This window comes from Balaenoptera musculus, chromosome 5 (assembly GCF_009873245.2).
Source record: "Balaenoptera musculus isolate JJ_BM4_2016_0621 chromosome 5, mBalMus1.pri.v3, whole genome shotgun sequence".
Lineage (NCBI taxonomy): Eukaryota > Metazoa > Chordata > Mammalia > Artiodactyla > Balaenopteridae > Balaenoptera > Balaenoptera musculus.
Window position 1 is genome coordinate 78,086,270 of NC_045789.1, and position 17,971 is coordinate 78,104,240.

Consider the following 17,971-nt stretch of genomic DNA (forward strand, 5'->3'; position numbering starts at 1 on the left):
ATCACTGAACTGTGAGCTGTACTAGATCAAGGAGTTAGATTTTAAAATTATACTTTACAAGATTTTGAAGAAAACAGAAAGGAATACTTATTAAACCTCTACAGAGGGCCTAAATTTCTAAGTTTAGAAATGCCCACGCCCCACCCCGCACCAAAAAAAAAAAAAAAGAAAGAAAAAATTACATTGGAATAAAGAGATTTACATAAATGTAGAACTAAAATATTAAACATTAAAGCAATCAAAGCCAAAAGGCAAGCATGAAAAGGAGGAAAACATTAGTAAGTGTTTATGGTGAGGAAAATACCATCTTTAGAAAAAGAGCTTGTATAAATTGTTAAGGAAATATCACTAAGAATGGGATGGATCAATGGGTAAAGGATCTGATGGGAATATTCACAAAATATTCTCACCACAGAGAAGAAATGATAATTGTTAAACGTTATTTGAGGTGTTAGTTAAGGCTAATGTGGTAGTCATATTGCAATATGTAAGTGTATCAAATTAGCATGTTGTACACTTTAAACTTACGCAATATTAATGTCAGTTATATCTCAATTTTAAAAAAGGAGCAAATACAACTAATAAGCATACAGAAAAATGTTTACTTTCACTAATAGCAAAGAAATGTATTTTAGAATAAAGAGGCATTAGTTTCCTCTTATTAATTAGTAAAAAAAAAAGTTTAAATAATATTATAACAATTGTAACAAATGTTTGTTGAAACCAGCATTCCTAATGATCGTTGGTGACACTATATACTAATATAGACTTTTGGCAAAAATATCTGTTGGGATGAATCTGGAACCACAAATTGTTCTTGTACAAAGTTTTGCTAGTGTATCCTAAAAATATCAAAAAGATAGAATACATACATAAAGTAATTTTGTTAAATCACAGAATCATAAGTAACTATGAAAAGTTAGAATTTACCAATAACGTTTGTTAAATAATAAGTGTGGCCTATAATGAAGCTGTTTTAAATAAAGGTTATAAAGATCATGTAACAACCCCTTAAAATGATTATGATATAATGTTTGTGAATTAAAAACAGGATCTATATTTATACATACACTGAATATAGTTATATAGAATATGAATATTAAAAAACTAGAAAGCACTTACACTAAAATGTTGACAATGGTTGCCTTAGTGTGGTTGCGTCAAGCATATTTCTTCCTCTGTTTCTCACTGTTCTTGCTTTCTTGTTAGATTGCTTATATAACTAAAGTGAACGTAAATATAAATTGAATAGTTATTGGATCTTTATTTTTCTCTTTTTCAGGCTAAATTAAATCATATTGTTCAGTCTCTGATGAGATATGCTTTTTTTATTATAAAAACTATCTTGATGAAAGTTATCTGGAGACTGTCATACAGAGTGAAGTAAGTCAGAAAGAAAAAAACAAATATCATATATTAATGCATATATGTGGAGCCTAGAAAAATGGTACAGGTGAACCGGTTTGCAGCTCAGAAATAGAGACACAGATGTAGAGAACAAACGTATGGACACCATGGGGGGAAAGTGGCAGGGGGAGGGGTGGTGGTGTGATGAATTGGGAGATTGGGATTGACATGTATACACTAATATGTATAAAATGGATAACTAATAAGAACCTGCTCTATAAAAAAATAAATTAAATAAAATTCAAAAATTCAAAAAAAAAGAAAGTTATCTGCAAGGCAAGTAAAATAATTTTGATGCTAATATTTGTTATCAAATGACAGTTTCTTTAATGACTCTAAAAAAGTGACGCATTGTTGATGGCATCTAATGGTGATGTTGGTGATCATTATGATTACAGTGATGATGATACAGTAAACTTAGGTGAAAGTTTTAAATTTTCAAAGTTCTTTTTTTCTGTTATCTCATTTGATCCTTAAGGTAGTTCTATGAGATCAGCAAAACTGCTATCATCATGTAAAGAGGACTGTGTGTGACTGTGTGTGGCTTTGGACTCTGGAGATATCACTTTCTTCATCTAAAAATGAAGATAACAATACGTCCTTCAGCATTTTGTATATGTAAGGTAAAGCACCTGGTATTGAACCTATAGGTTATTGTCATTCAATATACCTCGAGTCCACTTCTCTAAATGAAAGTATGTCCCTAAAAGGGTCACTGATCAACCAAGTTGAATATAAACTGTGTTGTTACAGCCTTGCAAATGAATAAGCATCATTCATCTGGAGGTTTAATTTGGGTCAGAATTCCTGGACCACCTCCTTGCAGGTTCTCAGCACTCCCCTTGGGAGTTCCATGAAGTGAATCAAGATAATCCACTATTGAGAAAGATGCTTTTATGTTGTTTGCAGAAATGTCAACCAAAAGCACTGGAAGATCCATTCTCAATGTTAAGTCTCTCCGCTGCCTTTTACACATTCTCTTTAAACCTTTGGCCCTGGCTATCACTCATTTATACCAGCATAATATGATATTCAACGTATCACACTATTTTATTTTTGGTATTTTGGATTTATGGAACAATGTCTCATAACCCTCCTCAAAGAGGTCTATGGCTCTTGGGTGCTCTGCCTCCTGAACTTATATGGGAACTAATGGTCTAGGCCAGTGTTTTCAGAATGTACAATGTATTTTAGTAAAGATTAAATTTTTGCAAGGGTGAGGATAACTTCCAATTTCTTTCAAATACCAAATCCTAAGCAAAGACATGGGAATACTCCTTGCTTGAAATATATGTCAGGAGCTTTTTGATGATGAAGAAAACATAAATGAACGCATCTTGGAAACTATAAAGCCTGTATATGTGCAAGGCATTATTGCACTTTTTTTGCTGATGTGTTCTATTATTTTGTTCTTTAGTTTCTGTATCTATGTGTTTCATCTCCTTAACAGAACTATAAATCCATCAAAGGTAGGGATTATAGCTGCACCCACTGGAAACCTTCATGGTGCTGAGTAGTTTTATGCAGAAGTGTAAGCACCTGGAAAGCTAAGACTTGCTTTCCTATCTTGGTTTCACTACCTTTTTGAACGTGTGGCCAAGGGCAAGTTACTCAAGTTACCTTACTGCTCTAGGTCTCAGTTTCCTTATCTACAAAATGGATAGAATACTATCAAACTCAGGATTTCTGTACAGATTAAATGTGAGAAGGTACCTGTCAGATGGGTGTCATTTAGTAAACGTTAGATTTCTTCCCCTTCTTACTTTTTCGAAACTTATTGGAAAAAAAACCACCTAACAACTCCTATTTAGTTGGTTACTACACCTGAACTTACTGCATTGCATATTCACTCTATTCAAATGACAATAACTTCTCAGCCGATGGATGTTGCATTACTGAATTGCTGCTGTTACTTCAAGCCCATGTTTAATGAATCACAGGAGACTTTTGCCTATGGTTTCACAGAAATTAAAGAGCCTTTATCTTCCAGGTCTAAAATCAGGGAAATGTGTCCCTTGAGATTAATAACATGTGGTCATTAGCAAACCCGTACCCCAACCTGAGGCCTGGTTCGTAGGTGTTACAGGTGAGCACTCCTGGGCTTGTTACGAATTCCATGAGTCATTTGGTTTATTCCTTCATTGATAACGCTAAATTACCCTGCACAGTAAGGCATCTGTTCAGAATAAGAATAAGATTCTGACAGGCTCTGGACATTTGACCAGCTCTCCATATCTAGACAGAGGCTGTCAGGGAGCATGAACAGACAGTGAGCCAAGACTTCCCTGAAATCTAATTCATCAAATGTTATTTTTACATGATGTAATTCAACAATCTGTTTTCTTTTCTATGGGCTCTCTGACTCCACCTCTTTCTCCTCTAAAACACTTCAGGTCTGACTTGCTGACTTTGGACTATTTTAACCTAATTCTTGAGTTGGTATAGTGTTAACTGAAAAGCCTACACCTTCCCAATTTTTCCTTCACCTAAGTTTGAAATTCCTGACATTCAAGGCATATCTTCACATCAGCATTTATGACGCAATGTTTCTGTTCTCTTCGAATACTATTACGGTACTGGTGGTGGTGAGTTTGTGGGTGGGGAGAGTCCTGTTCATGACATTTTGAGACTGAAGACTCATTCTTGACAATTTGAAAAAACTTAATAAAGCATTTAAATTATTTTCTGTGCTCCAGCCAGTTTTCTTTGAATATTACTGGAACAGAAAGTCCACTAGAACATAGGTTTCACAGGGGCAGACATTTGCGTGTGTATTTTGTTCACTGTGCAGAACAGGACCTGTCACATATTAGGCATGTGATGGATAATTATTGAAGGAACAGGGTCTAAAAATAAAAGAGAGCAGTGAGGCTTCTTTAACATACTGTTTATTCCATTTTCATTTATTCTTGTCCTGCTGCACTTTTCTTTACCTGGAAATAGAATTTTAAAAGGTGTATAAAGAAGAGGAGACTGGAAATTTGTATCTCTTAATCCCCTTCACCTAATCTGCTCATCCTTCCACTGTCCCCCTTCTGGTAACCACCCATTTGTTCTCTGTATCTATGAGTCTGTTTGTTTTGTTTTTTATATTCCACATATAAGTGAGGTCATATGGTATTTGTCTTTCTCTGTCTGATTTATTTCACTTTGTATAATACCCTCTAGACCCATCCATGTTGTCACAAATGGCAAGATTTCAATTTTTTATGGCTGAGTAATATTCCATTATATATACATATACTACATCTTTCTAATTTATTCATCTATTTATGGGTGCTTGAGTTGCTTCCATACCTTGGCTATTGTAAATAATGCTGCAGTGAACACTGGGGTGCATATATCTTTTCGAATTTGTGTTTTTTGTTTTCTTTGGTTAAAAACCTAGAAGTGGAATTGCTGGATCAAATAGTAGTTCTTTTTTTAAGTTTTTGAGGAACCTTCATACTGTTTTCCATAGCAGTTGCACACATTCATAATCCTATCAGCAGTGTACAAAGTCTTCACATCCTTGCCAACACTTGTTATTTGTCGTCTTTTAAATAAGCCACAGGGAAGTAATATACAGCATAAGAAATATGCTCAATAATATTGTAATAACTTTGTGTGGGGCAGATGATTACTGGCTTATCATAGTGATCATTTCATATTATGTGTAAAAGTCAAATCACTGGGTAGTATACCTGAAACTAACATAACATTGTACATCAACTACATTTCAATTTAAAAAAAAAGAAGAGGAGAGAGAAGGCATTGGACCTCTTCTTTGTGCTCTTGGCTTGAAGCTTGGACCCTCCTCTGCAGATGGTATGGTAAGTTGAAAGAGCACATAGGGGTTCACAGGAAGGGCTGCTTTGCATGGGATACTAAGAGGAAGTCTGTCTGTGAAGTTGCTTCATTTTGGGGGGAGACTTTGGGAGGTTCTAACCACCTAAGCTGAATGTAGCCCAATATATGAACCGATTATGACTCCCTAGTTGTGGTGATCTTTCCCTAATAATATCTTTCACAAATATCAGTCCCACATTTGTAAACATTATGTCCCACACACCTCTGAGCTGAAAGTGGATCACTTCAAAGTATTGCATGGAGAAAAGATGAGGCTTCCAGCATATTGAAAAATTTCTTCTAAAAGCCTCTTAGTAAACTTAGTAAGATACGTCTTTGGGACATAGCTTCTGCATCCATGTCGAGAAAGAAATAATAATCCTGCTCAGTAAATGTTAGTTGAATGAATGAAATATTTATTGTATGAATGAGAAAAACATGAATGTATTAGTGACTCATCATATATGTTTTTGTTCTGGGGGCTGTATTGCAGGGCATTGTGAGGGCTCATTAGTCTGAAACAGAAGATGTGGGCTCAGTCTTGGTGATATTACTCATTCTGTGAGTGTGGTAGGCACTTTTTGGCTTCCACCCAATCATCTATTATTCATAGCCCTAATTTTCCTTTGGGGAATTCAAAGTTCCCTTGTTCTCAGACATGTGATTTGGGTTGATTGACCTCAGTCATCATCAAGGATACTCCCATGGGGGTGCTGGGAAGACTAAATGAGTTAGTATATGCAAAGCACTTAATAAGTGTTGCTGTTGTTACATAGAGCTATTTCTCCTTTGTTTATGAGTAATTTCTATAAGATTTTGCAACAGTACAAATCACTGGAATAAATGACATTCTGCTATTTTATCTTAAACTCCACAGCTTCTCCTCTCATTTATGAACTCATTCAACCAACCAGCCAATCAATTTTTATGATGCAGCTGGTACGTGCACGACATTAGTTACAGAAGAGTACAAAGGCAAAGAGAACATGGTTTACATTTTCGTGGAACTTACTAGACACTTGTCTTATTCAGAACTTTCCCTCATCTAAAGGGCCTGAAGCCAAGACTATCATACTTGGTGCAAATGAATAAAATGTACACAGTTACAGTGAGGAAAAGGCCCATTTTTACCCATTCATGATTTAATTGGATGTAACTAGAAGATCTGGTAAGTTGTATTCTGTAGGTTTTTTTCCCCTATATTCCAGTGTCTAGTATCCAGAGTGAAAAGAGGGAATAGAAGGGAGGTCTGATATACAAGTTCAGCTGCTTGAGGGATCTTTTTAAATTGAGGCACAAAAGGACTACCAAATCCCACTGTTTTCAATAATATCATATGCTCTCACAAAAGCCTCCCTCAGCCCTGGTGAAAAAAGTCAGTACTTTTAAATTCTATTTTATGGGATCACATATAAAAGAAATAGCACATTTGGCTTTCCTAATCATAGCTGCAGGCCTGAGAGGGCAGACTTTTGAACTCAGTGTGTCTTACAAGTGAAGGTTGACTCTCTTCTTACCCTGCATTGGGTCTTCATTGCTGTGCGTGGGCTTTCTCTAGTTGTGGCAAGCAGGGGCTACTCTTCCTTGTGGTGCGCGGGCTTCTCATTGCAGTGGAGTCTCTTGTTACGGAGCACAGGCTCTAGGCGCATGGGCTTCAGTAAATGCAGCATGCGGGATCTTCCCGGACCAGGGATTGAACCCGTGTCCCCTGCATTGGCAGGCGGATTCTTAACCACTGCACCACCAGGGAAGTCCCTCTTTGTGTAATTTATTGGGGGAAAAATCTAGTGATTACAGGCATATATAGTTGTGCCATGATATTGCTGCAATATTTTTAAAAAATGTATAAAATGAGGGTTGACAAAACGCATAAAGCTTGGAGAATCTTCAAGTTCTGCGATTCTGGGACTAAATACTACGGATGTTTCTTTCCTCTCATTGTGGAATCATCTCTTTCCCAACTCTTTTTCCTAGAAAGTTCCTATTCAAACCTTCAATACACAGTTCAAATACCACATCCTCCAATCTTCTCCCATTCTCTCTGCACTCTGAGTATTTCCCCCTTAGAGGTATAACTATATAAGTATTACTGTCATTGCTCTCATTGCACTGTAGATACTTGTTGATTTGTCTAGATTTTTCCAGGTCTTAGTTCCTGGAAAGTGGAGTTGGTGTCTCACTTATCATAATTGTAGATATCATGCATAGTAAATTGCCTATTCCAGAGCAGGTCTCAGTAAATGTCTGTGGAATGAATAAATAAGTATCCCCCATTTTGTGACCTGACCAGGCTTTGGGCTTACATGGAAATTGGGTGATGTGTGTCTGAAGGCTCAGGGATATTAAAGAGTTAGCTTATGAAGACTGGGATTAGTGGTTTGGTAGACGGGCTCAATTCTTCTGCTAATCTTTTTGGGGAAATCTGTGATTCTGTGATATTGTCCCTGATACAGGGACAGAGTGAGCCATACAAAAGTGAGAGATATGTATATATTTTGCTATAACATAAAATGTATTATTATATAAATGTTCTTCTTAATGTTGTATTTGAAATTTGGTTTTGTGAGCTAATAGGTCTTTAAAAACAATTTGCATGTTTGTACTCCCATGTTTATTGCAGCAATATTCACAATAGCCAAGATATGGAAACAAATTAAGTGTCTGTCAACAGATGAGTGGTATATATACAATGGAATATTCAGCCACGAGAAAGAAGAAAACCTGCAATTTGGGACAACGTGGATGGACATTGAGGGAATTATGCTAAGTGACATAAGTCAGACAAAGAAAGACAAATACTGTATGATCTCACTTTTATGTGGACTGTAAAAAAGCCAAACTCATAGAAACAGTAGAATGGTGGTTACCAGATGCTGGGGGTTGGGAAACTGGGGAGATGTTGCTTAAGGGTAAAAACTTGCACCTAGTAGGTAAATAGGTTCTGGAGATCCAATTCACAACATAGTGATTATAGTCAGCCATACTGTATTATAAACTTCAAAGCTACTAAGAGACAAGATCTTAATTGTTTTCCCTGCACACACACAAAAAATGAGAATTATGTGATTTAATAGAGGGGTTAGCTAATGCTATGGTGATAATCATATTGCAGTACAAATGTATTAAATCAACACATTGCACACCTTAAATGTACCCAATGTTATATGTCAATTATTTTTCAATAAAAAAAAGGGGAAAAAAAGAGAATGGGGAATTCCCTGGTGGTCCAGTGGTTAGGACTCTGTGCTTTCACTGCTGAGGGCACAGGTTCAATCCCTGGCCAGGGAACTAAGATCCCACAAGCTGCATGGCACAGCCAAAAAAAAAAAAAAAAACAGAGAGAATAGATGTGGTAGTCATTCTATAATGCATAAAAAACAAAACAAAACAAATAAACAAAGAAACTGTATTTAAGTACTACTTGAAAAGGTCCTATCTTCTTCATAATCACATAGTAACAGAAACTATGGACTGGCTACCTTCCAAACCTCCTTTCCCTTATCTTCCTCCACTTTGGAGAGTCCAAAGCTGAAACATCTTCCCATATCTCCCCGCGCTAGTGTTGGCCTTAGCATGCATTTCTAGCCAAAGAGACAATGGCAAAAATCTCCAAGGAGGACTTCCTTTCCCAAAGTGAAAGACAAAGCCATGCCTCTTCTTCCTGCTCTCAACATGGACATGAGGCAGGAACCATATGATACCATGAGGACTAATGCCACAACCAGAGATGGAGGAGTAAGAAGATGGAAGGAGACTGGGTCATGGAAGAGATCACTGATCCACCCTACCAGTCCTGCATTGCCTCCTTGGGTCTCCTTATGATGTGAGCTAAATAGACTTATTTGTTTAGGCCACTGCAGTGTAGTTTTCTGCTCCTCTCAGCCCAAGACAAACACAACGGATACATGTTGCAATAGGCAGTAAATGAGCAACCTGGAAATCTCAGTGGCTATGCACAAAAGGAGTTTATTTCTTGCTCACTGTATGCCTGCTGTGGTTTAGGTGACTCTCTACAGGGCTGTTTTCCATGTCTTAGCTCAGCATTCCAGCTCTTATGGCAATTTTATGTCAACACATGCCCCCTGATCACTGCAGATAGGGAAAGAAGCAGAGATGGAGATTCTCTCAAGTGCTGTTAAAAACTCTGGCAGGAAGTGACACACTTCACATTTGCTGCACACATTTCATTGGCCACGCCAAATCACCTGGCCAGGACTAACCACAAGAGTACAGAGAAGAACAGTATCCTTACAGCCTGGAAAGAGGAGCCTGGAAATATTGGTGAGCAGCACTAATGTCTACCCCACACATCAGAGATCTTCACTGTCAGTTGAAAACTAAAGGAGTGATGTTATTGAAAAAAATCACAGGGCAAAGATGTTAAGATGGGTTGATAAAATAAGTGTGTTAAAAGCAAAAGTTTCTGGTGCTAGTAAATAATACAACCCTCTTATCTTTCCTACATGGTATTGGTTCAGAGTGGAGTTTTGCTAGTAATTGGCATGGAGGCAGGTGTGACAGCTACACACACAGTAGAACTTGGAGACATTCTCACTTACCCACTGGTGATTTTCCATGAGTTCTCTTATTTTTCTCCTCCAAATGTTGAATCTGCTGTGATTCTGAAGATGAAATAGGAAGAAAAGCTGCTGATCTGTAATTGCTCAGAACACTTTCCAGCTGCCCTCTCAGCAGGTCCTTCTGTGTAACTTGTTTTCTCACCATTGAAACTCCAGTAAAGTGATTTCTGAAAGTCTCTGGGAGTTTGGTAAACAGAATTGAGTTGACCCGTGACTCTGAACACCAGGCTTTCATGGGGACTCAGTGCAGAAGTTGTCAGCACACTAGAGGGTAGTTGGCTCAAACTGAGGAAGTATCAGCCAATAAAACATGCCTTTCTATAAATAGTGCACTAATGTGTTATCACAGACATTCAGTGAGAGTGGCAAGGAAGTGTGTAGGGAAAAAAAAACCCTGTCACAGCGTTAGGTCTGCTGCTGAGTATGATGTTTAGTACTGTAATAATCTTTGAAGTCAGACACGAGGCTTTTAGTTCAGCTTTGACACTTTCTAGTTGGGTGGCTTAAATCTGTTTCCTCGTCTGTGTAATGGAGATGACACTACCTGTCTCACAAGATTGCTGGGAGGATAGACAATCATAAAATTTGAGATTTATTTGCTCCATTTTAAAATTGTTTTCTCCTGTCCCCTATGGGTTTCTTTCTTCTCAATAGAGGAAAAATAATTGTGGGTAAGTTGGTTTAGATTTTTCAGGATCAGAATAATTCCTTTAAAGTTTTTCTCTAAAAGTTCTCCTTTAAAATTTTTATACTTCATTGAAATGTTTCAGACTTAAAAGGAAAAATCCAACTCCTTTCTTCTCAGACATCCTTAGAAAATTATCTGATAAAAGTTAACATTTGAATTAGTTCTTATTTTTGGTGGGGGGGGGCTCCAAAAACAGGGTTACGATGCAGGGGAAAATGTTTTGATTAAACGCTGGACTTGTTGTGTCTATTGGAGGCTAGACTTACTGGTGTCAGGGAAGAGCTGTGAGTTCAGCCCACACAGGGAGATGAAGGTGAGAAAATGCTGGTTGGGCAGGATGGATACCAGCAGAGAGTCCAGGAAAGCCTTTAATCTTGAAAGCGTCGGATGGAAGTTGTGATGGATTCTGACCACACCCAAATACAGTAGCACCTTAAGTGGGTCAGGCAGATTAGGTTCAGAATACGACCTTGGAAGAAGGCAAGGGTGCAGAGATAAAGAGGAGTTGGAGGGTGATATAGGATGGCAATAATAATAATAATTGTAGCTAATGAATACCGAGCCACAGCATTATAATGTGTTAATGATAATAAAAATGGCTAGCATTTATTTGGGACTTACTATGAGTTGGGTGTCATGCTAAGTGCTATCTCATTTAATCTTCAATATAACCCTATGTGACAATTTCTATCATTATCCCTATTTTACAGACAAGGAAAGTACAGCTTCTTAATTTCAAGTAACTTCCCCAAGGAAGTAAAGGGTGAAGTAACAATTTGAACTCATCTCTGCTTGGTTATGAATGGTATTTCTTCTCCCCTGCTTTGCTATACTGTCTCCATATTAGTGAGGTTGCCAGAGCCCTTTGGCTTCTCAAAAGAGCTCAGAGATCAGACATCAGACAGCAAAGGAATGAAGGTGGAGCAGTTAAGAGAGGGCATAGTTATTAAAGAGTTTAACTAGGTTACATGAGGAAGGTGGAATTGCCATGTGGCTGTCTCTGGTTTGACCCATCACCATGGAGGCATCCCAAGCTCTTTTCTGGTCCTGTCTACACTCAACATAACCAATGGGGACTCTGTTCTCTCAGTTGCCTATAAATGTGATTTTAAAAAGTGATGAAAGCTGAGGTTGGCATTGAGTTGCCAATATTTGAGAAATATAATGTCAAAGTTGGCCCCTTCCTTTCTTCTTAGAATATAGAGTGCAGAGGGAAAATAGGTGTAATGCCTAAAAGCTAGTATCCACTAGATTTAATGTCAGACCAATCTCATAATCAATGGACAAAATTTCAGCAAATATAAGTAATTTCAAAGTAATTCAAGTCTTTTATATGTATTCTTATATTTCCTAAGCATCACGATTCTTAGAATCCCCATTCAATTCTAAGTATCTCCAATTTCCTGTCCCATCCCCTGCCTTCATGTACAGTGGCTGGTCCCATATCTCTTACTTCAAAACTCCCTCTGTGACTTTTCTTCTAGCCTAAGTCTGCATACTCTTGTCTTTTCCCTCTGTATCACAGAGCTTCTCCTCTCATGGTGGAGGACACGAAGAGAGTGAGAGGGTCAAGGTCGAATCCTCATTAGTGGGCTGCAGAGGAAGAAACCTGGAAAATCCTTACCTTAATAACTTGTCCTCTAATACAAGTACGGTTGAGTGCCAACTCTTGAAACAGGGAGTGAGGGTGTGTAGGGCAGCTGCTTTCACATATGGCATGGAAAGCATTGTGGTGGCACTCATAGACCAGTTTGCCATCTCTGACATGCAGGCTCTCAGTTTCTGATTATCCAGAGAATCATGAAAGGCTATGAGTTTAATTTTGCACTGGAGAATGCTCTTAATGTAGGCAGGCTCACTGAGGCAGCTCTCAATCATGCTCGAATATTCACTTCGGGACGTGTTTGGCCTCTAGAAGTAATTCATACTCAGTGGTCCAGAAAGAAGAAGCCCCAGTAGGAAAAATGAAAGTATCTTTCTCTCATACAAAACAAACTGTATTACTGCTTCAAGCCAAACTCCTACAGTCCATAGTTGTATCTCATTAAGGTTCCTTAACCCTAGCGTTACTGCAGTCTTGCTCAGTACAGAAGGCAAACGTTTATTAATTTGAGGCCAGATGGAAAGCTTGATAGATTTTACTACTATGCCCAAGAAAGCACTTTTAAAAAATATAATTGGTGCTTAGTAAATTGAATGCATACTTTGATTGCAATACTTTCCTACTCAGGTTTAGTGCATCGTTTACGGAACTGAAGCCACATTGCAAGTGTTATGAGTCAGCTAAACATTTTAAGGTAAGAACTTATAGATAATTCCAGATCTAGGCACACAGTTTTAAAAACGGATGTGATAACTGTATTTTTGGAAGATGGCTTACTTGTAAGAAACAAGATTTATACTATTGGAGTGGAAAATTAAAAAAATAAGGTTGATTTAATTTACTTTTCCGTCTATATAAATAAGGGATACACACAAGCTGACCCAGAGTTTAGTGGTCTCATAAAATAGCAGGATTTATATGTGGGCTGAGAGACTGTGATCATATATATGCTTGGTTTTATAGAATAAGCTGCAACAATAACAGTAATAAAAGGGACCATAAATGACTAAAATACCACAGTAACCAGAAACCTCACTGGGACCAACAATCCAACAGACAGTTTCCCCATAAAACCTTTTATCTGAATGCCTAATATGTAGGTAAAACGGAAATTTGTGTTTCATGTTTGAGGCACCAACTGATAATTTATATCCACTGTCCATTTTTCCCCATTTTCCTTTGGTAATAGAACCTTTCAGATTTTGACTGGGCACAATTGCTAACCAGGTAATGACTAAGTTCCTGAGGCTCTTTTGTAATTAGATAGAGCCATCTGACTAAGTTCTAGACAATGGGACTTGAGAAGATGTGATTTGTGCCACTTCTACCAAATACCCTGTAGATGAAGATGCATGCTTATTCTTCTGCCTCTCTCCTACTTGCTGGATGCAGACATGAGGATGAGTGTGGAGGAGCCACTTTGGAAGCAGAGATGGACACCGCATATTGAGAATGGTGGACCTTCTCTCTCCTAGACCTTGTTCACCATTCCTGGGCTATTGCATGAGAAAGACACTTCTGTCTTGAAACTATGTATTCTCTTTATTATAAGAACATAGAGTGTGCCATAATTAATATAGAATTCTAATATTTTGTGTCCATTCATTGGGGGATGGTTGCCAATGAGAAATCAAGTCCTTTCAACAGAGGCCATTGGAAGGAGAAGGACCCTCTTCCAGTCAGCACTGTGCCTTCCAAATGGTGATGCTATAAAAGCTCATCAGAATCAAAGGGAAGATGCCATTCATTGTGTAAAATGTTAGGGAAAGCCTCCCAGAATAAGTGACATTTGTACTGAGGTTTGAATGATAAGTTGGTATTTGCCAGCTGGGGAATATCTGAACCAAGACATGGAAGGATATGGCTAAAAATGTAGAGGTTCTGGTGAGATTGTAAAAGTCATTCTTTGAGGTCGCACTTGTAAGACCACTGTATGTCTTGTTAGGGAGCTTGCACTTTATTCCATAAGCAATGGAAAAGTGTCGAACAATTTAAATTATGGAATTAAAGTATCAAATCTGTGTTTAGAAGAAATACTCTGGCAGCACTGAAGGAGAAAAGGTGGAATGGGGAGAAAGTGGAGGCAAGGCACCATGGTTTCCAAAGTCCTCTCATTCACCTAATTTTTGCCAAGGATACTTTCTATCTGCCTATCATCTATCTATCTATGTATCTATCTATGTATCCATCTATGTGTCTATCTATGTAATTTATACTAAGTATATTTCAAAATTTGGCCTCAGTGTATTATATTTTTTAACATGTAATAGAAACACATATTTTATTTTTAAAAAGTTTGTATATGTACCTCTTTAAACTATCCTGTGTACCTCCATGGTACACACAGCATACTCAGGACAAATACTCAGCTGGTACACATTGGTATACCTTTTATGTTGTTCAAATACTGAAATAACATCCTTCCAGCCTGTTAAATTGCTTTCCTGAGCTCCTGAGTGTCCCACTCCCACAGCTCTGGCTACCTGATGTACCCCTAGGAACACAGGACCTTCTCTTGATCTAGCAACCGGTGTGCCTGCAGGGTCCTGTCCTGTACTGGAGCTAACTTCTGCTCTGATTGGTCACGCCTAGTTATAATTTTTTTTTTTTAAAACATCTATTTATTTTAAAAACATCTATTTATTTATTTATTTGGCTGCGCTGGGTTTTAGTTGCAGCACGCAGGATCTTCTTTGCTGCGTGTGGGATCTTCCTTGCAGCATGTGGGATCTTTAGTTGTGGCATGCGGGCTCTTAGTTGTGGCATGCGGGATCTAGTTCCCTGACCAGGGACCCACCCCGGTCCCCTTCATTGGGAGCGTGGCGTCTTAAGCACTGGACCACCAGGGAAGTCCCCAAGTCTAGTTATAATTAGTTTTAAAATATTTTGAATAGCAACGCTGGAAGCACATGTACAGATCATAAAGTATTTTTGCTAAAAAGCAGCCGGAGAAAAGGAGAAAAGGGAACAAATTTGAGACAAGTTTTGAACATAAAATGTAGAGAACTTGGTGACTGATTAAATGTAGGAGTGAAGAAGAGAAGTGTTAAAAAATCTGGGGTTTTAGTTTGTGTAAGTAGATAGCTGGTGATGACATTAGAAAATTGATACAGGTTGCACAAACTTGTAGAGCGGAGATGATAAGTTTGGTTTAAGATTTATGGAAATTGAGATGCCTTTACAGCATCCACGTGGAGACAGTTCAGAACTGATTGGATACATTGGTGTGCTGGTAAATGTTTAACAAGTGACTCTCAAACAATAAAGAAAGCTGTTTTCGGGGGTAGCATTTGTTCATTGCTATGGTGTAAATACTTGCACCATGTTGTGCTCAATTGTAAGCTACCAACGTAATATCACTAATGCCGAGTTGGGAAGAGATGGGCAAAATCTGCTCTCACAAGCTCTCTCCAGCCGTCACGGGTTGGATATAAAGCTTTGGATCTCAGCATGAGGTCTGAAGATGGTACATAGATTTGGCAGTCAACAAATTGTGTGTGTTTTAAAATCTTTAAAATGTTTTGAGTTTTGCTTTTTGCCCCAGCATTCGGTAGGTTAAAAAAATATATTCCGGCGTGCTCTTGAAAAAAATATATTCTGCAGATGCTGGTTTGTCTGATCAGGTTTGTCAATTCAGTATTTAAGTCTTTATATCCTTACTGAATTCTTTGCTTGTTTTATTAGTTCCTGAGAGAGGTTTATTAAAACTTCCTACTATTATCATGTTTTAGTTTCATATATATTTAAAGCCATGTTATTAAGTGGATAGAAAGTGTAATATTTCAGGGGAATTGCAGTTTTGATTATTGTGAAGTGTCCTTTCAATCTCTAGAAATATTTTTTATCTTAAGGTCTGTTTTATCTGATATTGATATGAGTAGTCCAGCTTTCCTTTACATGGGATATCTTTGCCCCTTCTGTGTCCTTTCATCCTTTCTGTATCCTTAAGTTTTAGATATTTCTTTTATAAACAGCACATTAAAAAAATTAAGTGTGATTGTCTTTTAATTGGAACATTCATCCCATTTGCTTTAAAAACTTTTTTCTTGCTATATATTTTTATTATTTTTTAAAATTCAATATTTTTGAAGTATTGTTGATTTATTATGCTGTGTTAGCTTCAGGTGTACAGCAAAGTGATTCAGTTATACATGTATATATATATATATATATATATATATTTTCTCTCTTTCTTTTAGATCATCCCATTTGCTTTTGTCTCAACTCGGATCCAATCAGGAGACAGAAACTACACAATAGTTTGAATAGTTATGATTTAACATCAAGCATTATGAACTATTTACAGGAGATTAGCTATGAAGAGGCAATAAAGGAGAACTCTAAAGAATACCCCAGGGCTGAGGGAGAGAATCCAAGGAAGGACACACTTGGACCCCCTCCTCTGCCCCACACGAGGCTAGGATTCAGACATTGTTGAAGAGGATACGGCTGCCGCCCACCATGGCTGGTGGTGAAAGTCTTTGGGTTATTTTGGGCCAAAGTTGGTCCACATTTGATGGGCCAAGTTAGTTAGCAGGGAAACGTGGGCTGAGACTTGCAAGAAGAAATTTGTTAACATACACAAATAAACTCATTCATATCATGAGCAAGGAGAAAATATGTAAAACTACTATAGTTCTCATTTCTGTAATCATTTATGAGGTTCCTTCTACTACCCATTATATATTTTTTCTTTCCTCTCATCCAGAACCTCAGTTGGTTGGGGTTCTTGCCCTGGTGGAGTGACCCAAACCTTCGTTCCTGAGGAATCCAAACTCACAATTGTCCTGCCTTTTCTGGTTGCTGTAGTTTTCCGTTAATTTTTGCTAGTATTGGGCACGGAACTATTATGAGGGGCCCTGGAAACCCCTGGCTTCCAGACACAGGCTTCCTTGCCTTTGTGTGTGGAAACAACTTGATTTCCCCTTGGAAATCAGAATCAGTCTCTCTAGGAGTAGAGTTACTACCTTTTGTGCCTGCTGGGTCAGTGGCATAAAGGGCATCAAATGGCCAGGTGGCAGTCTCATTTTCCAATTAAGTCTGTGACTCCATGGATGGTAGTTATGGTGGTAGCATTATAGGGAGGGACGGCAAATCCATATCCAGAATATATGTCTATTCCAGTGAGAATGAATCTCTGTCCTCTCCAAGATAGAAGCAGTGCAGTATAATCAACCTGTTAATAGTTTACTGGCTGGTCCCTCCATGGAATGCTGCCATACTGGGGACTCAGTGTTGAACTCAGCAGTAGTTTCGGCAACATCAGCTTCAGTAAGGGGAAGTCCATTTTGTTGAGCCCAGGCATAACCTCCATCCCTGTCACCATGGCCACTTTGTTCATGGGCCCAAAGAGAAAGCACTGTGTCTTGGGAAAGAAGCTGACTGACATCCACATACCACATCATTTTGTGCACCTGGTTAACAGCCCACTCTGCAGTGGAAACCCATGGGTGGGTATTCAAATAGGGTACAAATATCTTCACAGCCTGTCCATTCTAATGGGTCCATCTACAATAGCTCTTCCCTAGAATTCCTTGGCACCAATTTTCCAATCTTGTTCTTTCTAAGTCCCTGACCAGAAAAAACATCATTTCCCACAGCTCTCTCTCTCTCTATGTTCTGTAACTACTTCCTTTCTCTACCCTTTTAGGGCTAGGGCTGAAAATGGAAACCCAACAACCTATTGTTCATCCTGTGGTACTGCCTAATCTCTCACTGGTTTCCCTTTATGCTACCCAGGCCTTTATAAATTGTACCCTCACGGATCACGCCTCAGTCATGCCGCTTGAATGAGCCGTGTGTTACTTTTTGGTCCCTTATTGACATAAACCCAGAGTGCTGAGCTCCTCTGTCTGGATTTCCATC

The 17,971-nt window shown here is 38.2% G+C and overlaps 1 long non-coding RNA gene across 1 annotated transcript; it reads right to left on the reverse strand.

Moving 5' to 3' along the window:
* Window positions 1-4,133: 4,133 nt before the first annotated feature.
* On the reverse strand, window positions 4,134-10,050 carry LOC118896068. The gene is made up of 3 exons (XR_005020076.1): window positions 9,958-10,050; window positions 9,795-9,857; window positions 4,134-4,340 (listed from the first exon to the last, which is right to left on the reverse strand). It is a non-coding gene; the product is annotated as an uncharacterized LOC118896068 (long non-coding RNA).
* Window positions 10,051-17,971: the final 7,921 nt, after the last annotated feature.